Source organism: Lonchura striata, chromosome 3 (genome assembly GCF_050655825.1).
Source record: "Lonchura striata isolate lonStrDom1 chromosome 3, ASM5065582v1, whole genome shotgun sequence".
Lineage (NCBI taxonomy): Eukaryota > Metazoa > Chordata > Aves > Passeriformes > Estrildidae > Lonchura > Lonchura striata.
In genome coordinates this window covers 23,998,118-24,025,036 of record NC_140705.1, presented here as the reverse complement: position 1 = coordinate 24,025,036, position 26,919 = coordinate 23,998,118, and the positions used below count along the sequence as shown (strand labels likewise).

Below are 26,919 nucleotides of genomic sequence, written 5' to 3'. Positions count from 1 at the left end.
ATACAAGCTCATCTACAAGCATTCTTACCTGCCCCTACTAATAAAACTCAGAGGGTTGATAATTCAGATGCCTCCTTCTGCAATCTGTTGCCTGTAGTATGTAGAGCACAGTTGCAAGATAAAAAATGAACATTAAGAAAGCAGCAACAAAATGTCTGTGATAAAACTGAAGAAGAGGTCATATTTCCCCCTTCTCAGCAAGGATTTTCAGAGGTCCTTTTAATGAGCTATTTTCTGAGTAGGTCTGTGTGGGCCCAGAAGAATGTTGGCTACAAAGAGTAATTATTCTGGCACTCAGCTACTAGCAAACAATAAGGTAAGGCTGAATGGCTGTTGGCTTCTTCTGCACATTCACAGGAGGGCATGATAATAAATTTAAAATCTTGTTTTCTTCTCTGTGTTAATCATTTAAAAGCAGCTGTCTTTAAACATTTAACTTGAGCTTTCCCAGGTATCAAGAATACTGCATGTTTGACTGTGCTAGGATCATTTTCATATGACTTTATCTATTGGAAAGACTAGGTATACTTGTTCCAATTAAATAACTTTATTTTTACTTACTAAATAATTTTACATTATATATATACAAACTTGACTTTGTCTCATTCAAAAAAAAAAGTTATTTTTCTACTTTGGCATAATAATTCACTAAATACAATCATGTACCATTCCTCAGATATTTTAGAGTGTAGGAGAAAGAATAGAAGAACTGTAGAACAGCAGACTGTACATTTTGCACCAAGAACAAGCATAATTTCTTTAGACAACAAATCTGGGAAGTGAGAAAACACTTCATGACCAAGTATGCTACTAATGTCAGGATTCTAAAGAAGAGTCTCCCAAATTTAAGCAAAACCCTGTCAGTGTTATAAAGAATACTTTGGAGTTTCAGTTGAAAATGTTTAAATTACACTCTTTCCATAGATGCTATGAACTAATTAAAAGGATCAGAGGCTCAAAGGATTATAAAAAAGGGGAGGGGACCTAATTGGAATTTAAAAAAATTTACATGCTGTCTACAGATACTTTCTTCAGAAGTTCCCAATATTAGAATACAGGTGACAGTGCAATGGAAAAGACTTTTGAATGTAGTAAGAAACAGTGTAGGCTAAGCATTTAATTCCTACCTGTTTGTACTGTCATGTATCTTCCTTCTAGGAAATTGGAGGAAGGCATGAATGTAATAACCATTTAGATTAAAGAAGCAATTGAATTAATTTACTACAGAACTACAATATCAGAGATTTTTTTGCCACCTTAAATTAGTTCAAAGCCTATATTTCCTATAATAGCCCAAAATAAACTCAGTACAATCAGGCTTGACCCTGGCAGTAATTCCAGTATATTTCATACAGATTCTTAAACTACTCTCATCAACAGGGTGATTACCCTTGATTACCCCCAAGTTGTGAATTAAGTGACATTCCTGAGATACATAACATGCATTCTGTCCCTCCTCCTGTAAAGGATGTTCAGCATTTTGATGATGTTAGGAGTGTCCATGAGTCAAGATTCTCTTGTGCTGCAATTTCTGTTAGCTAAAGACACATGCCCTCTTCTACTATCTCTAGGTTTTAGAGTCCAAAATTTTGTAGCCAGTCAAAGAGACCTTTGCTCCTTTTGCCTTAGCAGGAGATGAATCTGCAATCTCCTAAAAGCAGAGCTGACAGATTCAGGGAAAACATCCCTTGCTTACTGCAGTGTTCTAAAATAACTGGAGAATCATACAAGATTTCAGAAGAAATGGTGATTTTAAATTTTTTTTTAATAATTTTGGACCATTTTTTCTTAAATAATTAAAATTTCACCCAAGAATTAAATGAAATCAAGTATGATTCTGAACTTCTGAACTTGGTCTTTGCTTTGAAAAGGGAAGAAATATATCTTGGTTGAAGATCGAAACTGAAATTCAAATTAACTAAAATAGGAGGTTAATATACAGTTTAAAAAAGTGAAAGCATTTCAGTTATCAGTTTGTTAGTTTGAGATATCAGTCATAGTCTTAATTCCCAAGAGCAGGGATCATTAAATGAGATATCAAATATATATCCTTCATTTAAATTCAACAGAAAGGACCCTATAACTCATGCATTACTTTTTCATCTGATGTTTTGACAAGTTGGAAGACTTACAGATAATAAACAGATTTAGACTTAACAAAAATTTTTGTTCTGCATCAGCAAATGACTCTTGCAAGTATTCTTTATCCCAGAGATTATATGTCCTGTGAACAATATTAAGAAATGACAAGCATTTTTAATAAAGCTCTCCTATCTGCCTGCACAAGGCACCATGCAATCTGTGAAAGGTTCATAATCAATATCTTCTGAACAGCTTAATTAGTTTACATAACACAGAAGCATATCTAGTCTCAAAAAAAAAACCTGAAACCCCTAAAACTTTAGATCATGTATCAAAAGCATCCTAACAGCAATTTATTTGCAATTCAATAAAATTTTAATTATGCATACTTTTCACTTTATCTTTGGATTATTTTAAAATATCCTAAACTCAGTTTTTACAATAAATGCACTGCTGTACTATTTATGTCAAATTCTATTTCACAGTTTTAGAATTTATGTTCCTATTGACTATAGCTCTTTCTTCAGGATAAAAGTGATGAGGAGCTCAGCCTTGCCACAGCTATCCAGGTGAGGTTTTGATTACAGCAGAGACTACAGGTCAAGGGGAAAGCTCAGGTGCCTAACAAAAGCCAAAGGCAGATATACCCAGAAGCCCAGTCCTCTTCCCTAAAGCACCCATTTTCTGACTCTTAAAGCAAGTGTAATCACTGATGTATCCTTATGCAGTATTTGTCTCACAGCTCAGGTGTCTGACTTTGCATCTGCCCTGTCTATTAGGTCCTGTTTGTTAACTAGCCAGAAATCAAGATGAAAAAAAGAATTTAACAGTTAAGGAAATTAATGAAGGTACTTTTGAAGCAACTTAAAAGACTTCTTGTACAAAAAAAAATATTCAGTAGAAATCAGATGCTTTTATCATATTTTGTTGCATGTTGCATCAACAAGCTTTAAATTGCCATTGTACATAGGAAATCCAATCTCCTTTGCAGTTCTGCAGTGGACCAGGAATTTTTCATTTAAATATTTTCTTCCACACTAAAAACATCAGTTTGCTTGAACAAAACCTTTTAACAGAACATATTTGGCTTCATTCATTTTATCTGGATGACGCCTTGATTCCAGAAGGGAATGAATAGTGGAAGCACCAAAATGGAGAGACAGAACTGCTTTTGAATATGTCTCTCTTTGAATGACAAGAATGAACTCACCCCACATTTCCTACAGTGCTGATGAATGACCCAGCTACCAGACTATTTTCAGATGTCTCTTTCTCAGATATATTTTTCAGCATAAGATCTGAAAGAGGTCATCCACCATTATTATCAGAAAACAGATTGCCAAAGGTTGAAACCTTCCTTCTGATAATGTCATTTCCTAGTCAGAATTGTCAGACACAGTTATTGAATGTTATAATGGTCTTACAACCTTCTGGAGTTGGAGAAGCATTTAATTCAAAAATCCTGACACTAAGGCCTTGGAAGAATGATTTGTGGAGCAAGAAAGGAGCTTTAGGTAACTGTGAGGTGACAGGTTTTGTTTTGCAGCACTCACTGGAACCTGCCTTTTGCCTGCAAGCAGCCAAGAGCTACTGCAGCACCTGATGGTCACAAACAAGGCAGAAGGCTGCAGGTGAAGGATCTGCACATCTGATCTGTCATCAGCCTTTATTCTTCTTCCAAAACAATGCATATGAGAAATGCACATGGCCACAAATTTGAGGCAATTAGCAGACTGTGTTTGGCTCCTCACTAATTCTAAATAAACACAAGATTTAAGGCTGTACTGACCCACAGCTGTTCTTGTCAAAATTCAACAGCAAAAAAGGTCTATAGAGAGTGATTCGTGCTACTAAAACAAAATTGGGTCTGCTTAAGAACTCCTTGTCTGCTACATAGGACACAAACCACCTCTTAGTCATTGCATTTTCACTCCAATTTACTAGAACCTCAAACATCCAATAGAGCACTCAGTATTAAGAGGCTCTGGCATGGTTTCTGTAGAAAGTGTGTGTCTTTGTGTGTGTGTGTGCTCAAACGAAAGACAGGAGAATTTTATGTGGGTGGAGGTGAAGTGTCAAGAATTTGGGATTTGCTTTTGCAAATAGCTAAATCAGCAGATTATATACTTGTCCTATTACAATACACTAGGCATTGCTCACATGAAACTCTACAGTTTAACGGATTTTTTTATGAAAAAATTGACTGGAGCAAGATTTTATTATGTTTTTGAGATTGCTTCAAAATAAAAATAAAATAGGCTTTCATACATTTGCAGCTGCTATTAAAAATACACTTCATTCCATGAAGACTAATGAAAGGAACAGTTCCATAAGAATTATGTTATATCACTTCAGAAGACCAAAGTCTAAACTGCCAGCTTGTTTCAACCATAATTACCCATGTGACACACTTCAGAAGTTGTTTTCTCATCCAAACTTAGTTTATCTCTCTTGGAACATGTGCATCTGATTGCAAGACTATTTTTAAAGGTTATTATTTGTCAGTGGAGGTACAGATAGTGAATCAATCATCTAGTGACTGCTGGACATCCACAACTGCAAAATAAAAAAAAATACTGTGGAGCAAATGGATTTATTTAAATAGCCTACCATAACTTCTTCCCTGCATAGCATGAGAATGTGTTTCTGCTGACAGGGGATAACTTATTTAATTGTGTTAGTCGAGCATTTGCAGCCATGTGGCCTTTCATACCTGGTAAAACAAGCTTGAAACATCCTGCAAAACTCTTTTGCAGTATTTCTTTTTCAGCAACATTGAATTCTACATCAGTTCTAAGATATTTATCTTCATTTTTTTATTTCTTTTTTTTCTTTGCTGTTTGTCACCACTTTAAAACATCTGTTACACAAATACACACTTAGAAAGTATATTCTGGGAAAGAATTCTTATACACTGCATCCATCATTGCAACTGATCAGTTAGACAATCCCTGTGGTAAAGCTTCATGTTTCTTCTCTGTTCACGTTGACTGCACACCTTTCCAGGAATTGTAAAAATGCACTCACTAAATTATAAAACACAACTTCTGAGAGCCTAATGAGAGCTAGTTCAATGCAAAAGCTTTTTTAATTATTATTAATATTATAAAATGACAATATAATTATTGAAAAATGAAATCTAAAATAAAATAGAGGCGTGACATCTTTGAAGAATATGCAAAGAATGTAATTTGCTCATGTAGCAGCAAAGGAAGATGCACAAAAAAGTCACCAAGAATTGGTTTGCTGTTAGTTTTGACATCAAATGTTCAGGGAACCATTAAAAGCTTCTTGAAATTTTCTGAGTAAAATTGAATCATTGGTGGAGGAGGAAGCCAATAATTAGAATATTTAAGGGAAAAAAGTTAAAATATTAGGTTAGTAAAAGGTAACAAAGAGGGAATCATTTAACAAATATATAGAAATTCCACCCAAAAAAATCCATATAAATGATTACTATTTAGGGCAATGTAGAAGTAGCTAAGGATTAGCTGTTGATCGGGACATGGGAATGGAAAGGACAATTTAGGTCCCCTGCTCTGGCCCAGTGAATATTCAATTAGTTAAACAACATGAAAGACTTTCATTAGGAGAAACTCACTGACACTCTGTGCCTAATGATGAAGTATTGTAATTGCCTCACAAATGGAGAGATGTGGGCTCAGCTCCTAATGCTGCCCCTCTCTCACGCTGTTCTCAGACACAGCCTGGGAGCCTGAGCAGGACCCTGCACCACCAGCACTCTGGCTGATCCAGCATGGCAGTTTTCAGTCTCATTCTCGTAAGAAACTGATACCTGGTTTAGAGGCCTAAATTTGGAAAGAGCCACAGCTGAGAATGCCGAGCAGGGGCGAGCTGCTCGCCCGTGGCTCTGTGTCACATCCTTACCGCTTCCAAGGGCCAGGGCTTGGGCGCTTTTCTACTGTTGGCTTTTCCTGATGGCTCCCCGAGGCAGGGTCACAGCTCGGGGGTCACAACGTTCTTGGGTGATTACTACAGATAGATCCAAATTATTCTTTCCCAAGCTCCAGAGCTCAGGAGACTTGAGCCAGTCTGGGTCACCCGCCGCACAAATACAGGCTAATTGTGTGACACGTCACCTAATTTAATAAGTAGAGCACAGCTCTGGGCTAGCCAAATGACTCATCAGCCACACCAAAGTGGCTCCCATCCAGATGGTCACAGCATGGTGGTGCCTCCTTTCCTTTAAACACAGCCCTCCAAGCTTTAGAGAGCATGTGCCTGTGTGCACAGACAAACCACCACACAGCACTTGCAGATGAGTCCGGCAAAGGCAACATGGGGCTAAGAGCCATTCTGGTCCCACTTCTCATGTCTCACAGGTTCCAGCAAGCAACTCTCAGTTCTGACAAAAGATCTTTTTTTGCCCAAATGTGCACTGCTGAGCTCTTTATGCCCTAGACAAAGCCCTAAATTTTCTGTATCCTTCTATAGTACCTACATGATGAAAATAAAAGTCTATGGCCAAATCAACTCCAGTGAGATCTAGAGTGCTAAGCATCATGAACTTGTGCAAGCAAATGCCTCACAGCTCAGGTTCCCACCATCCATTCAGACTCCATAGCAGTTATATCACCCTAAAATTCCTGTACTTTGGAGGGTTATGCAATATGCAGCATGTTGTTTTCCAGAGTACCTCCACTAGATCAACTTAGTGTTTTGATACCATTCATTCACATTCAGAAGTTAGCAACCTCTAATCAACTTTAAATTGCAATCAAATGATTGGCACGTGTTAAATATGCATCAATCATTGCATAAGTAATAGTAAAACTCCATTTTAACAGAAAAAGTATGCTGTTCTAGACATCCAATTTTGATGGAAATCACAAAAACTGATTTGTATTCTGAAAAAAAAAAATCTTTGAATCATATTGAATCTGTTCACTACTTGAATTGCTGGCAATTAAATTAACTGTATGACAGCTTCTCATAAGAAAATGTTTACCTAAGAGCATTTCATATCCAAACCAGTAAGTACTATCTTTGTCGCTAGGGGGAAAAAAAGGCACAAAAATAACTACTGCCTTCTGAAAGAGATATTAAGGGCAATGCTAACAAGTAAACTGAACTAACAGACAATTATCTAACTCCTGCCAAGGAATGTCATGACAAACTCAATGTGATATCTATGTCAATACATGCCAATGTTATTTTAGCATCAAATCAGAGTCCTAAGTCAATGTTTTGCATAGGTAGTGATAAAAGTGACACTGGAAATAACAGTATTACTTATCAAGATGTGTTATGTCAGCTTCCTTCTGTTCCTGTCAACACTGAAAACGTATAGTGATAATGCACTACATATGCTACCCACCTCTCTGTGCCAGCATCAACCTAACTTATGCCAAATATTTCTAGAAACACTAATCAACATGCCTTGCTAGAGAGACCTGAGATACTGAGGCTGTCTAATTTAAGATGCTGATGAATAAGTAATAAACTTTCGAGCATTACAAGCAAACTAAGGTTCTGCCAATGTAGATACTATAAATGGCTGGCAGTGATTGCAGTTGAATATTCTAATAGCTTTTATATTATAAAAACACCTCATTTTTTTACTACCACATATACCATCTATTAATACAATAATGGCAGTATAATAGAAATGTCTGATTACCTACAGAAGACCTAGAAATAATTTTACATGTTTTCTCCAATTGAAGATTTTATTAAAGACCGCAGCACACATATGCAAGAGATACAGTGCATTTTCCACTATCAATAAAGTAGACAAAAAAACCATCATTTTAGCCTAACTGTTTTCCAGCTATGACAGCCTTCATAAAATAAAAATACCCCTTAGAAACACTCACATGCGTGACAGCAGCTTTTCTGGGCCCAAGTATCACCTTCAGGAAAGACTAATCCCTAAATCTATAGAAATTTGGGACTAGTCCTCTGTAGCTTCTTCCCACTTGCACAGGCTCTGGTGAACTCTGCCTGCAGTGGTGGCAGCAGCTGCTCAGGTCACAGCCACTGACCAGCACGCCCATGGCTCACTGAGACCAAAGGGGGACAATTATCTGCCCAAACCAATTAATGAGTGCTGAGGAGGGGAGAGATGAGATGGAAATTCTGGGACCAAAGGGGCCTCTGAGATTTTAATTTATTTCAGTGAAGAAACATCATCAAATTTTTTCCAGAGTATTTTAATGAAAATGCTTATGTGAGGTCAGATGTGCTGCTCTTACTTTCTAATGAGAAAAGAAAGCACAGGGTTGACTTGGGTTATATTCTGTCATGGAAACCTCGTCTAATCCTGCACTAGATCCTCCCAAAACATGAGACAGAAGACCACTCCATCAACCATGCTAGATATTATTACTGTGCTAAATTCAGAACTAAATGTAAAATATACGTTACATCTTACTCCTTATGTGAGTCTCCAGAATAACAATCTTTTTTGTTATTATTCTTTTTGGCTTAAATATCCATCTCATTAAGCAAGACACATGACAGGGACTAACATATTTGAAGAATCACTTAGAAAAATGCTAGCAATATTATTACTTCACAAATTTGATGTTTTAAAGGTTTTAAATGCTATCAACTTGGAAGATATTTCATCTTGTCTGTTCAAATTCAGGAGCAGTATATCTTGTATGACTGAAAGTGCACCATAAATATTATAGGTGGTCAGAAGTAATGTATTCGTTTGTCAGATTTTACAATGGCTTCTAAACAACTAAAAAACCCTTATTGTTTATATGAACAAATTACATCAGTAATCTTTGTAGTAAGCACCATCTGACACAAAGTTTTACATTTACGGTTGTTAGCATGAGGTTAATTTCCATCAGTCAACTACAACTGTAATAAAATATACCTTTGAGCTTATGGTGTGCAATTCTACAAAAGCAATTACATTTCTTTGCCTGTTATGAAAGTGAAGTTTTTTTGTGACAGCCAGCCAAGTTCATTTCCAGTGATAGAGAAAACCAATATAATAGTCTCAGGATCTGTCTGTTATCTCCAAAAATAATCCATTGCATGCTTCAATGTACATAAATGTGTATAAATATCACTGCACCTTGTCAAACCCTAATTCTCTAAAAGCATTCCCAAAAAACATACTTGATCCATGCAGTAAGTACTGCAATGAAAGACAATTTTAAATTAAACCAAATAGCCTTAAATTGAAAAGGACATGACACTGAGGAAAGGGAAAGCTAATGAGACCACATTCTTTAATAGAGACTCCACAACTTCTAGGCAAATCCTTAACTATACCTCTAATGTAACAAAGTAGCAAGTAGCTTTCTAACCACAAAATCACCATGATGTTTGTTCCTTTGGGGTAGAAAATCTCTTAAGAAAAACAAAGCTTTCTTCATTTACACAGGTCTTGGTTAAACCAGAGATCACCTAGTGATCAACTTCAGACTTCTTATCATCTATATTGTCTGCTAATGCATAATTCCATAAAGCATTATATACCATATGGCACTTCTACATCATATAAACCATTGCAGGTCTCTTCTTTTTCTTTAAAGCCATCTAGATATGTTGGTAACAGTAAGCAAAACAAAAAAAAAAATATCTGACACCACTGTGCCTATGAGAAAGCATTACAATAATGATGGAGTAAATTTTTTATAGAGCTAAAATTATGTAATAGTAAAGAATTAATCCAGCAGCTTCAGGAAAGCATAAAAAATCTGAAGTATCTGAGGAGGAGTTCTTTAAAGAGGTAAAACTCATCTGAAGGTATATTAAGGGATTGTGGGTTTCTTCTTTAGCTGACATGAACTGCCAGCACTCCTTGTATCTCCCTTTGGCTTCACTGGTCCACATCACAGAACCAGTGGGGAAAAAAGACAGAGCAGGATGGGGATATTCAGGTGGGGATCAGGAAACATCTTCCAGTGCCATCTAGCACTCTGAAACAACCCCTCAGGACAGTAATGCAAATCCTGGACCAAATTTCAGTGATCAGGCTTTTAGTAGGACAGGAAAAACAGACAAGACTCAAAAAAGCATTCCTTACATAAAATATTATCTAATATTATCATGAATCTATAGTAAGGACTATAATTTATTTGTTAGAATGTTTTCCATTAGCATATAACCCATTTCTAAATACCTTCCTAAATATTGTTTAGCAGCTAATTCATATCCTCCATAACATATTTATAAGTTGTTTGATTTTATAAGTTGTTTGTTTCAATTTCAAATACTCTTTCTATTACACTTGGAAGAAGCTGGCAATATAGAGATGGTTACACTACCAAACAAGTACAGGTGTGTAATACAGGCAGTTGTTTTTCCTTTTCAAACCAGCTTTCTGAATAAAGTCTGCCTGAAGAAACTTAAACCCATGTATTCCCCAACCAGCAGGCAAGAGGCCATTCTTGCAAGAGGTAATGCTCATTCCCTCTTCTATTACACTGCTTTATATTCAGAAAATATTCATTATTTATGATTGCTTATTTCCTAACAATAATTAAGGGACATTATTACTAGAGAGTGAGATCTGGGGGCTGGGATGCATCTTAAGGTTGGTTTAAAGAAATTATTTAAAGACTGGGTCTCCAAGATGCTGGAGGCACCCACATTCCCCTGCCCCACTCCAGTAGGATGCCTTTTAAAAAGGGACAATTATTATTCTTTTCCCTTTCCCTTTGTATTAAACAGAAATCACCTGTGGATCTCTGTTCTGTGAGGGAGGCTCAGATCAAATTCATAGGATGAAAGGATTTACCAAAATAAATTCTGCTTTCTATATTTGTGATAGAGATATGGTTTCAGACCGGCACCAAAATACTCATAATATACTGTAAAATGAAGCCATTTGAAGCTGAAATGGATGTGCTTGGGAAATTTTGATATAAGAAAACCTTAAAATATCATTACTTGAAGGGGACTAAAAATTGTTTTTCCAGAATTTCAACTGAGATATTTGAATTATGTCTGAATCTTATTCTGGGTGGAAAAGCTTTTCATCTCAGGTCCTGGAAAAGGAGACTTCTTCCTTGCCCTGCACTGTAGTAAGCTACCTGGCAAATGTGGTCAGTAAGAGCCATTTAATTTTTCTGTCTTCTGTCATCTCTAGCTCAAGAATTGTGGTATAAATCTGGAAAATAAATAGGAAGAGACCAGATTTTTTTTTTTTTTAGACTAAATGGACTGAAAATAATTTACATGCCATAAAATTGCACTGCCTCTTGGACTAATCTACATGCCAGAATATTCAGAATATTGGAGTGCTCTGTCTCAGTGCTGATATGTTGCCTTCTCTCTTAAGACTTACAGTATCTTTAGAACAGTGGGCTTGGTGGTGGGAAGGGAGACAAAACTTAAGATGTCCTTCCAAGACACACCTCTAGTCTGTAAATTAAGCAAATGTGGACATCTTTTTACAAATGCAGGGGAGGGGCCCACAACAAAAAGAAGGCAGGCAGCTCCATGGTCTCAGGCATGTTTGGGGTCAGGCAAAGGTCAGGTACAGAATCTTCTAGAGAGCCTGGAATAATTCCACAACAATTTTCAGTAAAACTCACGTATTTTCTTTTTTTTTTTTTTTTTTTTTGGCAGTAAATTCTGATCAAAGCAGACTGAAGCTAACAGTTTTATACGTACTTTTTTCCACTTCATACTACTCAACTTCAGGCAATTGGTGTGTTAAGCCAGCTTGATTTGAAGAGGCTGCAATCCAGTGAGCAATATGACTGATAAAAAGAGCAGCAGCAGCTCTTTTCCAGCTCTCTTCCAGCCCAACTCCTTGTCTGCAAGTGATGTTCTTTGTCTCCTTAGTTCAACTGTCCAGATTTTTGCTTTACCTTAAGCAGTGTAGAATTTTTCCCTAGAGAATTAAGTTTTCCCTGTACAAAATAGCCCAATAAAAATAATTTTTACAAACTACTGCCAAGGACTTCTGATTTCAGTTCAATGAGTGCAAGCACAAAGGAAATTAGGTTAATCTGACACCAGAGGCAATGAGTCAGAGCATCTGGTTTAGTCACAGGTACTAAGTGGGTTTACCTGCTATAGGTACCATGGTCGGTACCTCTGATAAGTATCATGGATTTAAATTCTGTCTGTGTTGCTGTGTCTATAGGTACATATGTATCACTCCAACAACAACCCTCTCCTCTCTCTTCCTACAAATGTCCTGTATTTGTAGACAGAGTGTCTTTTGTAAAGTTACTCTTGTTTAAGTGAGAAAACCTGTTTTGTCTGTAAAGATTTTATATTCCAAGACATTTTTTTCCCTAGAACTGAATTTTTTTTTGCATTATGATTTCTAACAGAAAGGGAAAGCTAGATGAGAACAGTCAAATGGTTCATCTGTTGCTATAATTTTGGTTAATTCTTGCAAGAATTGTTGCAGACTTCCTGCATAATTTTACTGCTTTAATTCATACTCAACAGAGTATTTGCACTCTGAAATTAAGCAAAATTCAAGCAATGGAAGTGGGATATTTCCACATATTTCTGTCTTGTACTTTCATGATAAAGGCATAGTAAACTTCTCTGCAGTCTAAGTGAAGCTTTCATTGATTATTTGAAGGCAGATACACTGACCATCTGTGATGATCAGTGAATACATAGTAGTTAAATAATTTCCATCTCCTTCTGACAAATGAATACTGGGTGAAAAGCATTTCTTAAGTATATGTAAATCATCCCATTAGCAGATTATTCTTCTCCACATTTCTTAATTCTCTTTTTCCCAAAACACAATAGAGTTGCCAAGGAAAATACAGATAATTACATTTATCAAACAGCCTTTTTCTTTCTACAGGTGTGATTGCCCTCTCTCAAAGCATGTTATGTCCCTTCACAATTTTTTTCTTTCCTGACTAGCATCTACTAAATCAGAGACTGTCCTGAATTCACAAACATGGCAAGGAGAGTAAACTTACAGGACTATTCTCTTTGACAAGTCAGTAAAGGAATCTACAAGCCCTTTGGCTCAATCCCACTGCAGTGGCAAAGTCTAAATGGCAACATTCCCTAAGAGGAAGGAGTTGTGTTTATTACAACCTGGAGACTGCTGTACTTAAACTCACATAATTAACAGTACAAATTGAATGCTCTTCTGACTATTTGATCCTTTATTATTCAAGAGAGAAACACAAGCAGAGCCTTGCCCAATGTACCAGAAATAATATATATGGTGTGGTAGAATATTAAAAGAGCTTGTGGGGAAAAATAGCTTCAGAAAACATGAAGAAAAGAGTGTGTAAGATAATAAAAGCCTAACATACTTTACATGCTGAAAGTACTCTTCCCAACTGGAATCCCCTCTCCTATCACTCATAAACAGTGGTTCTAAATATAGCCTAACACTTTCCACAGGAGTAGGAATGTCAACGGCTGCTTCTTGGGGCTGTGCCCAGATTTCAGTCTACATTTTCCCTGAATTTTCACTTGTCTATATTTTGAAATTCACATCAAAAATTTTAGTGTGCCTGCTGATACCTCGGTTTCACATCAAATATATCTCTGAGCAATGAATTAAATGAATTGACAGATAAAAAAATAGTATTGCAATACTATGAAAAGCCAAAGTTTCTGCTAACTTAAAGGGACATTTCCTATACAGACAGTTAATGAAACCTAGGTTATTTACCAAATCAACATGTGAGCTCGTTCAAGGTGCCACATTATAGGCAAAGGAGAAAGATTAGACACTTCTTAGAGCGAAGATAGGCATCTAAACTACATCAGAGAGTAATGCCCAAGAAGTCCCTACTTCCTTTCACCAACTGCAACACGAGCCTGAACAACCTCTTCAGATGTAAATGCAGCTGTCTAAATTCAGGAGAGATGAATAAACAGCCTATTGATTAGCCCTGTTAGCTACAATAAGAATTTCTAAATTATTGATTTTATGGAATGAAAATCAGGTAATTGAGGCAAGGTTAGACTCCAAATTAGTAGGAGAAAAATTACTGTAACCTGGGGTCTACTCACTCTCTCATCTTCAATTATTTCTGAAGACTAGCAAGTAAAATATTGATGTCTTCTGTAGGTCTCAAAAATCTAGAGTCTGCCTTCCACATCCAAAGTTCATAGCATAGGTCTTGAATAAATTTTAAATGCTCAGATACTTTCAGATACTTTCTTTACAATTTCTGCATTGAAATATGCTTGCACCTGAAATTTTAGTGGGAATGAATGTTGGAAGGCCAGAACTATCAATAAATAGGTCCAAAGGTCTTTTTTGGGTTTTTTGGTGTTTTCTTTGGTTTTCTTTTTTTTTAAGAAAGATTAGTGCTAGAATGCCAGAAAGCACAACCAGGAACTAAATATTATTTGCTGTTAGTTACTGAAACTGCATAACCAGGATAAGTCAAATGCTAGAGGTTCTTGAAGCCTACTTAAGTGGCTCAGTGTAGGGTTGTTTACATTTTTGAATAAATTTTTCTTTCATATTTGCCTATTATAAAATTGTTAAAATCAAAATACAGTTTCCAATCACCTAGAGGAATCAAACTCTATGGATTTGGCATCAGGAGCAGGAAAGACTTGACATTAGAAGGGCAACATCAATCTCAAGGCAGCGTGTTTGTGCCAATGTTCAGTGTGGCAGCAACAGATTCCTCAGCCATCAGGGAGACCAAATGTTTGGAATTTATTTAAGATGGCAAGCTCTCAATTAAAGGCACACCACCAAGGCACTTGCAAGCTGAGGCCCATTATCTCCCAGGGCAGAGACCAGCTCTCCTCTTCCCTTGACCCTGGGATCATCTCTTGTTCCTCAACACGGCACACCATGTGCTTGAGACGATAACATTTACCTGCCACCTTGCTTTAGTTAAAGGAGCAAAGTGGTTTCTTTCACCTTGCCTTGCCTTTTTTGTCTTTTCTCTTTTCTTCCCTTTTGCTAGCTGCCAAACAGACACAAGGTACCATTAATCAAAATGTTCTGGGTGACCTTTGGGAGACTGTGCTGCAATCTAAATGAAACACATCATCCAAGGAATGGGTTCTCTTGAGGTTATAGACAATTTCACCAAAAAAAATTGTGGGCACACCATGATGTCAGACATTAAGGAAAAAAGTCCTGCTTAAGAGTATTAATTGTATAAAATCTCCTTGCCATTTCCATCTGTACTGCAAAAACACCTTAGCTAGTGCCCAAAGGGTCTGGCTGCCATTTGTCCTAAGAGTGTCTGAGGAAGGACAGCAAGTAAAATGCATTTTACCAGCCTGTTATATGATGAACGATTCATAAAGCAGTTTTTTCCCAGGATAATGTATATTTCTTCTTCCACAGTGAATGACCTCCCCAAAAGCAATATTCATCCACCCAAATGCAGAGGTGTCCAGAACAAAAATCTGCATGTTCTCTTTACATGCAATAGAGAGGAATTGGCACTTCTGAGATGCAGTCCATCCTACTCAAAGGTAAATGTTTAATATGGGTCAGATTATTCATAGTCTCTTTTTTTTATAACTGATATAAAAAAATCAGATTAGTTTCTCACTCAGATGCACATCTCAAAGAGGAGATATTATTTCTGTCTAAGCAACATTAGTTGAACCATTCATGCACAAGATTCCCTGTAAACATGAGATAGTGGATACCTAGAACAAGACTATGACTACTGTAACATTGAATAGAAAAACAGATCTGTATAAAGCTAAATTTCTACTACAATGTCATGGATTCTTGGGATAAGAACAAAATTGCCATGAGGCACCACATGAATTTATCATACAAAAAAAGTGACAGCTCGTAATTATTATGAAACTTGCTGCACCAGGAAGTTTCAGATGCCAAAAAGAAAAAACAGATCAAAACCCAAGAAAATACATCCACAGTGTACAGATCCACTTACTTACATTAAACTCAGGGGGAACAGGAAGACACAGGAATATCTATCCTTTTCACTATGCCTTTTTTTATCATAAACATGAACCTCAAGTAACAGTCGAAGACAGGACTCAGAGCTAGATGGACTGGATCTCCAATTCAGTCATCCATTCTTGTTTTCTGACCACATATTGCCAACACTGTTCTTACAGCAGTGAGCCAAGCAAGGAATATTATAGTCGTACCTCACACATACCATTTTTTTCCAGGATTAACAAATGCAGGTTAAGCCTCAGTTTTACACCAGGAAGCACCCAAAGCACAAATGAAAAATGCAAGCCATCACCTTACCTGCTTTCACAGTATTACTTCAAAACATTTGTGCTTGGTCCAATCCTCCATTCCTGATACATTATTTCACTAGAGATATTTAGTGGTGAGGAGAGTTAGTGTTGCAGCCAAACACCTACTTGACATCATCCATTCTGTCATCAACATGACTCACCAGCAGTGGTCTCATCTTCCATCCTTTCCAGCAAAGTTTAAAAATTGCAAAAAATAGCAGCAGAATTTGACTGTAGAGTGTTTTCCTGGGGAACTCAAATCTTGGTCTGTGACTAATTGTGCTAATTGAATTTTTACCTCCATCTTTTTAGGGGAGAATACAAACAGTAAGAGACAAAGTTGCTTTTTGTTTCTTCTTACTACATTGTACCTTTTCCCTTTTTTTTCGTAGCAGTGAAACACCAAACTATGGCTCAAAATCTTCTTCTTAAGCACCTTAACTATTTTCTGAAGGATCAGACACATGGGGATTTCCCAATAGTATTTTGGAGCTCAGTAGTGAACTATCATTGCAATACAAAATAAGCTCTGACCTATTTGTGATAAAAAATATTTTACATATGATACATTCTTTTTCCTTCTGTCCAATCATCCCATTTTCCTTTTACTTTTAAATTAGTCATCAGGCTAACTACTGTATTTCATCAGTCACTGCTGCTATGCATTACCAAATATGAACTCTTATGCCAAGCTGAAGGAGACACATATCCCTTTTATTAAATACATCTCCTTCATGACTGAAAGAATTATGTTAGGGAAGAAAAACTGTCATATTATGCTAATTCAATTTCTTTTGAGCACTTTTAAATCCACACTGCAGGAAAAAAAAAATAAATCCAAATAAGCACAGGAATCATATTTTTTGCACTAAGTAACTACCATTCCCTTAATCCCATTCTAATCCAGAGAAAAATGAATTACTGTTATCTTCTAGTACAAACAGTGTAAATGAGTTATTTCAAAACTGTGCCAAAATAGACAGACATGCACACACACATTCCCTAATAGGAATATTAAAATGCTGCTAAAACCAGGAAATAGTTACATGTGTTTTCAAGAAAATCCTTAAAATAAAGTTTGTGTGTTTTTGAGGAATTTCCCCCAAATTTTACCTATGTTCATTGCAGCCAATCCTTTAGAGAGAGCCCATAATAACAGGCAGGAATAGGGAATATATCAGTATGCAAGCCAGCTGTCTGGATATACCTGAATTCTGTGGTGGTAAGTTTAAAAAAAAATCTGTAGTGTTTGGGGCCTTGTTGCTATTTTTTTCAATCAAAACAAAATGGTATATAATGAAAATGGTATATAATCAAAACTGGCTGGCTACATTTGCAGAAAAGGAGTCACATGAAGCTGAGCATTAGCAATTAACAGCACAAGTGCTCTTCCTAAAGGGACATACAATCAGTGCTTACATTCATCTCAGTATTAGCAGACACACAGTGCTTAAAACAATAATTTTCATGGAGTTATCAAATTTTTCAACTGCAAACTCTGGTCCCTATGGATACTAAATCACAGAAGCAATCCAAACAAAATCAGTGGAGCAATGCTGCTAATGAAGTGTGTGCACAGATCCACACAAAGGCATAGTCCTAAGTATTTATCAGAGAGAAACAGGTGCCAACTAAATGCCAAAAAAAAAAAAAAGTCAGAAATTAATAGCAGTCAGTCTGTTGTTCCTGTGACAGAAGACAACCAAAATGAAAATAAAGGAACCAAAATTTTGTAAGAGCCCACAAACAACAAGAGCAACCACAAAATCTATGTTATCTGATATTACTTCAGGTTTCCTAATGCTGAAAAAATACAAGGTTATCTCTAGACTCAAATAAAGAACCATGGGACTGCAGAACACTGCAAAGCTGTAAAAGGACAATTCTTGTTATAATGCCCAAAGCTCCTGCCAGGCCGGAGCACAGCAGCTGCCTCTCATGCCTGGAGTGCAGTGAGCAGGAGTGCCACAAATCCTGTAAACACTTCAGGAAATACAGGAGAACAAGAGGTCAACCAAAGATGTGACACATTGCCTAGTGCTGTCGAGTGAGAAGGCAACGACGTCACTGAAAGAGTAGCAGCAAAAGAGGATTGCCTGCAACACTGTGGAGATATTAACCATAGAAATAATAACAGCAAAATAAATCAAGAAAAGAGCTGAAGCATTCTCACTTTAACATATGATGCAAAGTATCATTCGCAGCTCTCTGAGTAGAAAAATATCTTCTAGTTATACAGCAGTTGCAGGTTATAAAATCTTCTGTATACCCATCTACATTTATTTCTATGGATCAGCACAAAAACAATTTGTTAAGACTGAGTTACGAGTGCAGTTGAGTGTTTTATATAAAGTGCCAGAGGGAAAGGAGGGAAATCTTGTTTACAGTTCAGCTAGGCTAGGGTATGGAAATCAATGGCAAAATGTGTTTGTACAGAAGGAAAAGAGAGATTTTTCCCTAGCATCAGCATCAACCCGCATGGAAAACAGTGCTGATGAAGCCAGCAAGAAAAATGCACTAAGTTTTAGTCTCCCTACTGAAAGCCTTTATCCTGTAATATGTGAAAAAAACACAACTAAACTTTTTCATGGAAGAGGCTTGTGTCTAGTGGGGAATTAACAGATGTTGGGAGAATCATTTTACCAATGCAAAGGGTTGCTATAAACACATTACAGGATGAGTTTCTGCTGTGAAGCCATAACTTAGAAGATATTTACAGGTGTTCTCCCAAGTAATCTGTGAATTCTACACAGTTATTTACCAAAAGTGTGAGGAAACTTAATAGTAGGTACAAATTATGGAATTATTACATTGACAAATAAAATACAGCTACTCACAGCTAATTATTAAAAGATAAGCTTGCTGAAAACTCCGCCCAACACATCTCCTATTTTTCATTCTCCATCTCTATTCCCATGTTTCTTGAACTTCTTTAAATCACACATATCTATTTAATTCTCACTCCCACCATCTTGTAGTCTTTTAAAACTTCATTTTTCAAAAGTAATTACCTTTTTTCCCCTTTTCTTTCATTTCTCCCATTTCAGGGAGAATTGCTTTTATTACTTTTTTTCCACCTTCGTTTAATTATTTTTAGGACTTTCTGCCTCTTCTGTCTTATTATCAACTTTGTTCTCAAGTCTTGTCTAATGTTTGTATTACAACAATGTATATGGTGCATAGTACTAAAAAGGCTTGTGGCACATGCCACACTTTGCCATAGCACCAGTGAGTGCAAAGAGCCCCTCAGATTCACCCCACTTCTTACTTCACCAGTGTTTTTCCCTGCAGCACTGATTTTACTGACAAGTGCTTTTGTTAAGTCCCATTGCTTCAGGAAACAATGAAGTACTGAAGCTCCCCACCAAAACCAATTTAGTAGCTCAAAATAGCACTTATGCTTCTCCCAGGTTCAACTTTGCAACGCCTGCTCCCTCTCCATTCATATTTATCCCTCTTCCACACCTGTAAACTCATGTGTGTCTTAATATGGGGATAAAAAGTCCTTGGGTACCCATGCTACCACTGCTGCTTAATCAGAGCTGTTACTGCCTTGGCTCAGCTCAACATCCACCTGGATGCTGATCTCACACCCGAAGCCAGACTGGGATTTATTGCTCAGGCAGCACAGCCCACATCTCCAGCCATGCTCGGGAAGAGCCGCATTACGAGAGCCAGAGGCGTTCCTGACGGGAGCGCCGCTGTTCTGCTGGACAGGACAGGCAGGGATGGCACCCCAGTAACGGGCCAAAATATGTGCAATTAAGAGGTGATAACATAAAAAACAAATGTGAAAAATAACTGTCTGGTGCAAATAAACTTCACGGAGATATAATTCATTGTCCTGTGTCTATTTAAAAGTTAAAAAGTGCCTTTTGATTTTTCTGGGGTTAACAGTCCCAAACACCCCGAGAACGTGGCATTCCACATAACACCTAGCCAATCACTTCAGAGGAATTCTGAATAACTGATTTCAGCACACAGCTAATAGACATAAATTGATTTTCTGATTATTTTTCTGTCAGATATGTTTATTCCTCTGAAATGAAAGTAACAGCACAGAAAACATTTTAAAGTTATTATACAATTATGGTTTTAAAACCATAATTAAAACTGCTTTAAAACATGCTTCATTTTCCAGCACAAAAACATTGTCAATTATGGAAATAACTTTCTGTTCATGAAATCTGCATATTTTTAGTTACACACATTTAATTAGAGAACTATTTGTTGAATTCAATAATATAATAGTTTGGGATGTTTATTCATGCATCAGATGGGAAAAAATAAGTTGGTCATAGTCTTCTGAAGATTGCTTCAAGATCACTTGAATTCCTTTTCCACATACTCAATAGCTGTTTAAAGCAAACCTCTGAACTGGAAAGACATTTATAAAGAACTCATATGAAGAATTTAGCACACAATAGCATGTGCAGTGTGTTCTGCAGATAAATAGTCATTGGTTACTCCTAACCTTGAGCTAAAAGGCCCTGATGTAGATGATTTGTGGGTGAAATTGCAATATACATTAAAAATTACAATATTAGTAATGCTAATGATGATGCAAATATTATTAATATTTATGCAATGATTTTGATTCTCCACTGGTTTCCAAAACAATAATTTGGAATTCAAATATTATCTGATTCCTTTTATGTTCACTAAGTTGGAGTACTAAAATCCCTCTCACAATTTCCTCCACTTCCCAGATAAAAAAAAAGAATATTTGGCTAGGATACTTCCCAGAATGGCCTGATTTTCTCAGAAGCAGGCACAGTCACACTCTGAACAAGTTCTGGTCTCTTCTTTTGAGAGGAAAAGCTGGTGCACAGAACTCAGAAGCATCTAATAATGCTAAAAATACCTTTTGAAGCATTCTGCTTCAAAAGTGAAAGCTGCTTTTACAAAACAGCTTATCAACTCCTTTCACACTTTATGCTGCAAATTCTGTCCCATACCTGCATGTCCCATACCTGCAAATACAAAACCACTAAAACCACTGCTCTTCATTGTTTGGCATCTCTTTGTAGGGCAGTGTTTCAGATATGCCACATAGATCATCACTTTACATATAATATAGTCTGTTTGCAAGAAGACATGTAAGTAACAACAGATTTACTGTAAAATAATCATCTGCTCACTCACACATTGATTGAAAGTGGATATCTGCTTATATATAAATGAATACAAATTTATTTTATACATAGCATCTTTTATGTCAGTGAGTAGCCCTCTAAATCATTTGTATGTCATGAAAATTTGATAAATTCTTCGACTACACGTGTAAGCTGCTGGATATCCATTTAGAATTGCACCCTCTTACAGACATCAAAAATAGGGTAGCTACAATAGAAAACAATTTCTGCACTTACAAAGGAGGACAACTATCAAATTGAATCATTGCCACCCTGAGATAGCTCAGTGAGATAACAACTGTAACTATTTATTTTTTATACAAAAGCCATTATTTCAAATGTAATTCCATTATTGGAACAAATTGTTCTTGTTTAAGGAATCTGAAAGAAGGCAACTATCTCCTGCATTAATGAAGGAACATCTAAACTTGTAATATCTTCCATGAGAAATAGTAAAAAACCCAGAACATTAATTAGAAAATTCTAATATACCATTTCATAGGCAAATAATGTTTTACAAGAAATCTACAATACACAATAAATATAATAGAATATAAGTAATTCTGTTCTTAATAGAGCTTCCTATCAGAAAACTCCAACATAGGAACAGCAAAGAGATTTCTTCAGAATATTGGGATCAACATTTCAAGTAAGATTTGAATTTTGAGGAATATGTAATATTGCTACACCAGAGGATATTCTGAAAATCTACATCAGCACATGTCAAAGCATATCCTAATTCTGCAATGCCCAATCTCACACCCCTCCAAAGACATACCCTGCCCAAAGCATCATGAAAATTATTTCCATACTTTTACATGACACTCATATCTGCAGTACTTGAGCACTTCATAGAGGCAGTGCTCCTAGAAGTCATGCAGTCTGACCACTTACACTTCTTAAAAATGACTAATATCTACAAATTCAGCTGCTTTTAAGAAACTAGTTTAAGTTGTCCCTAGTAATTTGCAGAGTGTTAGCCACACACTTGCTGCCAGGGGTTAACTTCTGAGAGCACTTTGCAGTTTGCAGAACCATTTTCTGGACACATCCCTTTGATTGTCATTATGTAGAAGGGTGAAAACTACAACTTTCCCTTTCTTTGGACATCTCAACCATTTGACTTAGATTTTCTACATATACCAAGAAGCATGCAAAAAATATTCAGTTGGAAACAAAGGGATGAAATATTAGGGTTTATTTTACCACATTTTACTTACAGTCCCATTGTGGGTAACAACTTTTTTTTAGATTCCATTGTATACTGATCTAGTTGGTCATGGTGATTCCTAAGCAAAATTGCCATTGGAGAACAAAGAAATAGCCTGTAATCCTGTTACTGACACTTTTATCGTAACACTTATGAATAAAACAAAGCAAATAAAACAAAGTGAAAATCAAATTTGCTCTGATAATCCTATTTCCCATACTTTAAAGTGCATTGGAGCCTCTGAAAGCCCCAGGCAATCCATCATACGGTGCAGCACTGTGTCACCACAAGTCATTGGCAAGGTTGGAGGCGCACAGCCCTGACTTCTAAGACTTAAAAACTGGGAAGGAACTGAAAGTCATTAAAGGAATAATTTATCATTATAATCCTTCAGCACATACACTTTATTTCACAGAAAAAGACATTGTAAACTAGAATATATTGTTATTAAAAATAAAATGAAATTTAAAAAAAATCTTCCTTCTTAGGCTTAGCTACTTCTCTCCCGACCAAAAAAAAAAACAAAACACTAACTTTTAATTTTTTAAATATGTAAATATCAGTGTCAATTCATCTAAAAGATTGTAAATAAGATTTCTATAAGGAAAGATGCTGTATTTTTAACTGAGATCTGTTCCATTACATTAGTGAAAACATACAATATTAAAGAAAAGCAGAGAAAAAAACAAATCATGTCCTTTCCTCTGCTGGAATTTCAAATACAAATACTTTGCATTTTGCTTTTGTTGTCTCAGACTGAAAGAACTTTTGACTCAGGAGCTTTGCTAAGAATTACTCTTTGTCTGACTATCACTTAACTCAGTTGATGTTTCAAGTTTGATCTGGATATATTTCAGTGTGTTTACTAAAGAAGTACATTAAACTATTTAATTATTGCTCGAGGCTGAAATCTAATGATGTTTTTCAAACATTCATTTTATATAAAATCATCAGAAACAGGTGTATTTCTAAGGAGTAAAATGGTGATAAATGTATTGTCAGTAACATTTTATGAGATACATGGAATTTATATAAAAATAATTTTAAATCTTTCAACAGGGGAAAAAATTTTAATGGCTCTTCCCTGAATCTTCAGTTTTAAATGCTTAAAGCAAATACTGTTGATTCATTTCACAGCAATTAAGAACATAACATTTATAAAACACTATCATTTTTCCATGTTTGGTTTCCAAATGTTCTTCAAGAACAAGAAACATGATATAGCAGAGAGAGAATGGCAGTGATTCAATTTCTGTCTCATAGAGAAAAATGTGAAATTGCTTTGGGGAATTCTGTCAGTTCTGGGGTAGGAATACATTCATTTGTGTAGAATTCCAAGATATGAAAAGCTTCAACCAGTTAGGTTCTACTTTTGAGAATCCTGAACAAATTGAAAGTGGTTGAGCAAAATTAATTTTTCACCTATGTTCAATAAATTTGCTTTTGCTCCTTTTCCTCAAGAATGGATCTTTGTTACCAGGAAGGTCCTAATATTGTAAATTTTCCGTCAAAATTATTTTGCAATATATACTACAGGTCACCATCAGATCTTTCAAGAAAAGTAACAGTTAACTCTCAAAAATGAAGTGTGAAATGCAGAAAGGTTTCCTGCACGACCTTCATGTTCAATCAAGAGTTGAAATTCTGCTCCCTTAAAACAGAGAATTTAGAGGTGAGGGTAGTGCATCCCTCTAAAGGAGAAGCAACAGGAAGGAAAGGTTTTGAGTTCTCCTAGAAATTAAGGACCACCAGTCATTGCTCCACTTTCCATCCTGGTAGAAAGTGGCAGGTACTCACCAGTGCCTCATCATCAGTTTCTGGCACAAACTCATTCCACACAGTTTGTGTTTTTCAGCCTGCCTTTGCTAACCTCTGTGCAGCAGACCATATACTTTAAAAGTGAAATATAGGCTACCCTGATCCAGCTTCTCCTTGTCCAGTGGAATCTTCTTCTCAAGGAGAGATGAAAATAAGCAACCATCACTTGAGGGAGGCTTGATGCCTCCCTTAAGGGGCAGCACTTTTCTGGGATAAACATCCTTGTTCTGGTTTCTGGAGATAAGCAAACATAGCACAGTAAAAGTGCCAGAATGAGGTCAAGAAGCAGGAAAGGGCTGCCAACAAAAGGTCGACCAAGTAGCAGGGGATCAAGACCATCAAAGACCCCCAAACGCTCTCCAACCTGTTTCCAGAAGGATCTAGAAGAATTAATTCTATATGACAACTAACTTGCACAGAATGTGAGACATAGCTCTAAACAGGCAAAAAATATCAATAAAAACATACCCCCACAAAACCCAGGCACACATTTGATCCAGGACCTTGAACACTCCATCAGCAGGATTGAAGCTGGAGCCAGGACTGGTGATCTTTCTTTCTTTCCTTCTTTCTCCCGCTCTTTATTCTCTCCCTCCTCTTTCACCCTACTCCTTATTCAAAATCCACTGCAGTGTGTTTATCCCATAAGGGACTAACACTCCAATTTCCATGCCATGTGTATAATTTACCAATAAAATTTTGTAAGTTTTTGTAGATCCTCTGACTTTTGTAGTTCCTTTTCAACCACAGGCATGGGTGAATCTTGGGTGCCCCTTTCCCCTTAAGGAGGAATGTGAGACACCACATGCACATTGTCCTCCAAGCCCAGCTTTGTTAATATCTGCCTTCTTTATCCCTTTCATTAACCACTTCTCTCTTTTTGTTCTGTACATTGTCAAGTAGTCTGTCCTGGTTTCAGCTGGGATAGAGTTCTTAGTAACCCACTGATGTTACAGTTTTTCCTAACTAGTGTTTACTCTAAATCAAGGACTTGATTAGACTTGCTTTGCCAGGGAGCAGGCGCCCAAGAAGCTGGGAGTGAACACAATCACAAGAGCTGATCTGAACCAGCCAAAGCTATGAACCATATCATGGAACACCATGCTCAGTATATGAACTGGGAGGAGTTGGTCAGGAGGAGCTGACTGCTGTTCAGGTACAGGCTGGGCATTGGTCAGCAGGTGATGAGCAATTGTATTGTGCACCAAGTGTCTTTGTTAGCTTTCATTCCTCTCTATTTCTCTGTTTCATTATTGTCATAATAATCATCATTATTGTTTCATTTTGTTTCAATTATTAAACTTGTTAAACAGATAAACTTATTAAACAGATAAAAAATTGTTTTATCTCAACCCACAAGTTTTATGGTTTTTTTTATTCTCCTCCACAATGTGGGGTGGGAAAGGCGAAGGAGGGTGCAATTGTGTGGTACTTAATTGCTGTCTGGGGTTAAACCACAAAAAACCCTCTATTTTCAGGAATTCATACAATAGCAAAAGATGTAATGCTGCCACTCTATTATTGAGTGCATTCTGAATTCAAAGAACAGTGAATTTAAAACATTAGGCTTAAAATGCTGTAATGAGGATGCCTTAATAACAAGCACAGTCTCATTGTGTATGAGACTAACTAAATGTGTTAAAGGCAATTTGTAGATGGGAAAAGCTATAAGCATGTTTCATGACAAATGCTGTAGTGTAGTTCAAATTTAAATTAAAGAACTGCTTGGAGGGAATCTCCAAAAATCATTCACTCCAGCATATAGATTCAACTTCAGAGTACTGCCAAAGCAAAGCCATTATTTCATTTGGTTAAGTCCTGAAAACTTCCCAGAGTGTATAGCCCATCAATTCCTTGGTTGTTCCAGCACTGCACTATATTTCTAATGAAGGAGTTTTTCCCAGAATTCATTCTGAATTTCAGTGTGAGCAGTGGACAGTGAACATCTTCACAAGTATCACCCATAACTCACACATTCCTGAGGAATAGCTTTGGAAAAAATAGTTTTTTTTATAAATAACAGTCTCCTTAGCCAAACGTATTTCTGTAAATGGTCTATCACTCATTATAACTCACAGGTTATACCTGAGTATCACTCAGGGAAGTCTCATACCAATACCACAGAGAAAAATTTCCATTTACCTGATATCTAGATAGTTTCATGCCTAGAATTGTTTCCCGGGACTGCTTTAATTAATCAACACAGGCTGTCTCTCCATACTAACACTCTTTTTCTTGATGCCTCACCCAAAATTCAATCACTTGAATTGCCCTGAGTGACTTTGTGGCAGCAATTGATGCAACTGTTACAGGGGTTCTTATCTTTCCTCACCCCAAAACATTAAAACGGGCAATTGCTACGTGTTCATGAAAAGCCTCTTTTACCACAATATTCAAGCCCTATTCCTAGAGGAATCTGCTGCACTCTTCTTCTGAAACTCTGTGTAATATTGTATGGTATTGTTTCACATAACCTCCAACCAAAATCACTGCTGACACCTCTCCAAAATAGCTCTTTTCCCTGATACAACCAAATCCTAC

The 26,919-nt window shown here is 36.6% G+C and overlaps 1 protein-coding gene across 17 annotated transcripts in view; it reads right to left on the bottom strand.

The window, feature by feature from the left end:
- MLIP (muscular LMNA interacting protein) overlaps positions 1 to 26,919 on the bottom strand; it is a 108,371-nt gene that overhangs the window by 71,863 nt on the left and 9,589 nt on the right. Inside the window, exon 1 of one of the 17 annotated variants that reach the window (XM_085574643.1) lies at positions 29 to 26,912. The exons of the other annotated variants lie outside the window; for them this stretch is intronic. The gene's annotated coding sequence lies outside the window, so the exon portion shown is untranslated. Of the gene's footprint in view, positions 1 to 28; positions 26,913 to 26,919 lie in introns of those variants that run through there. 17 annotated transcript variants of the gene reach the window in all.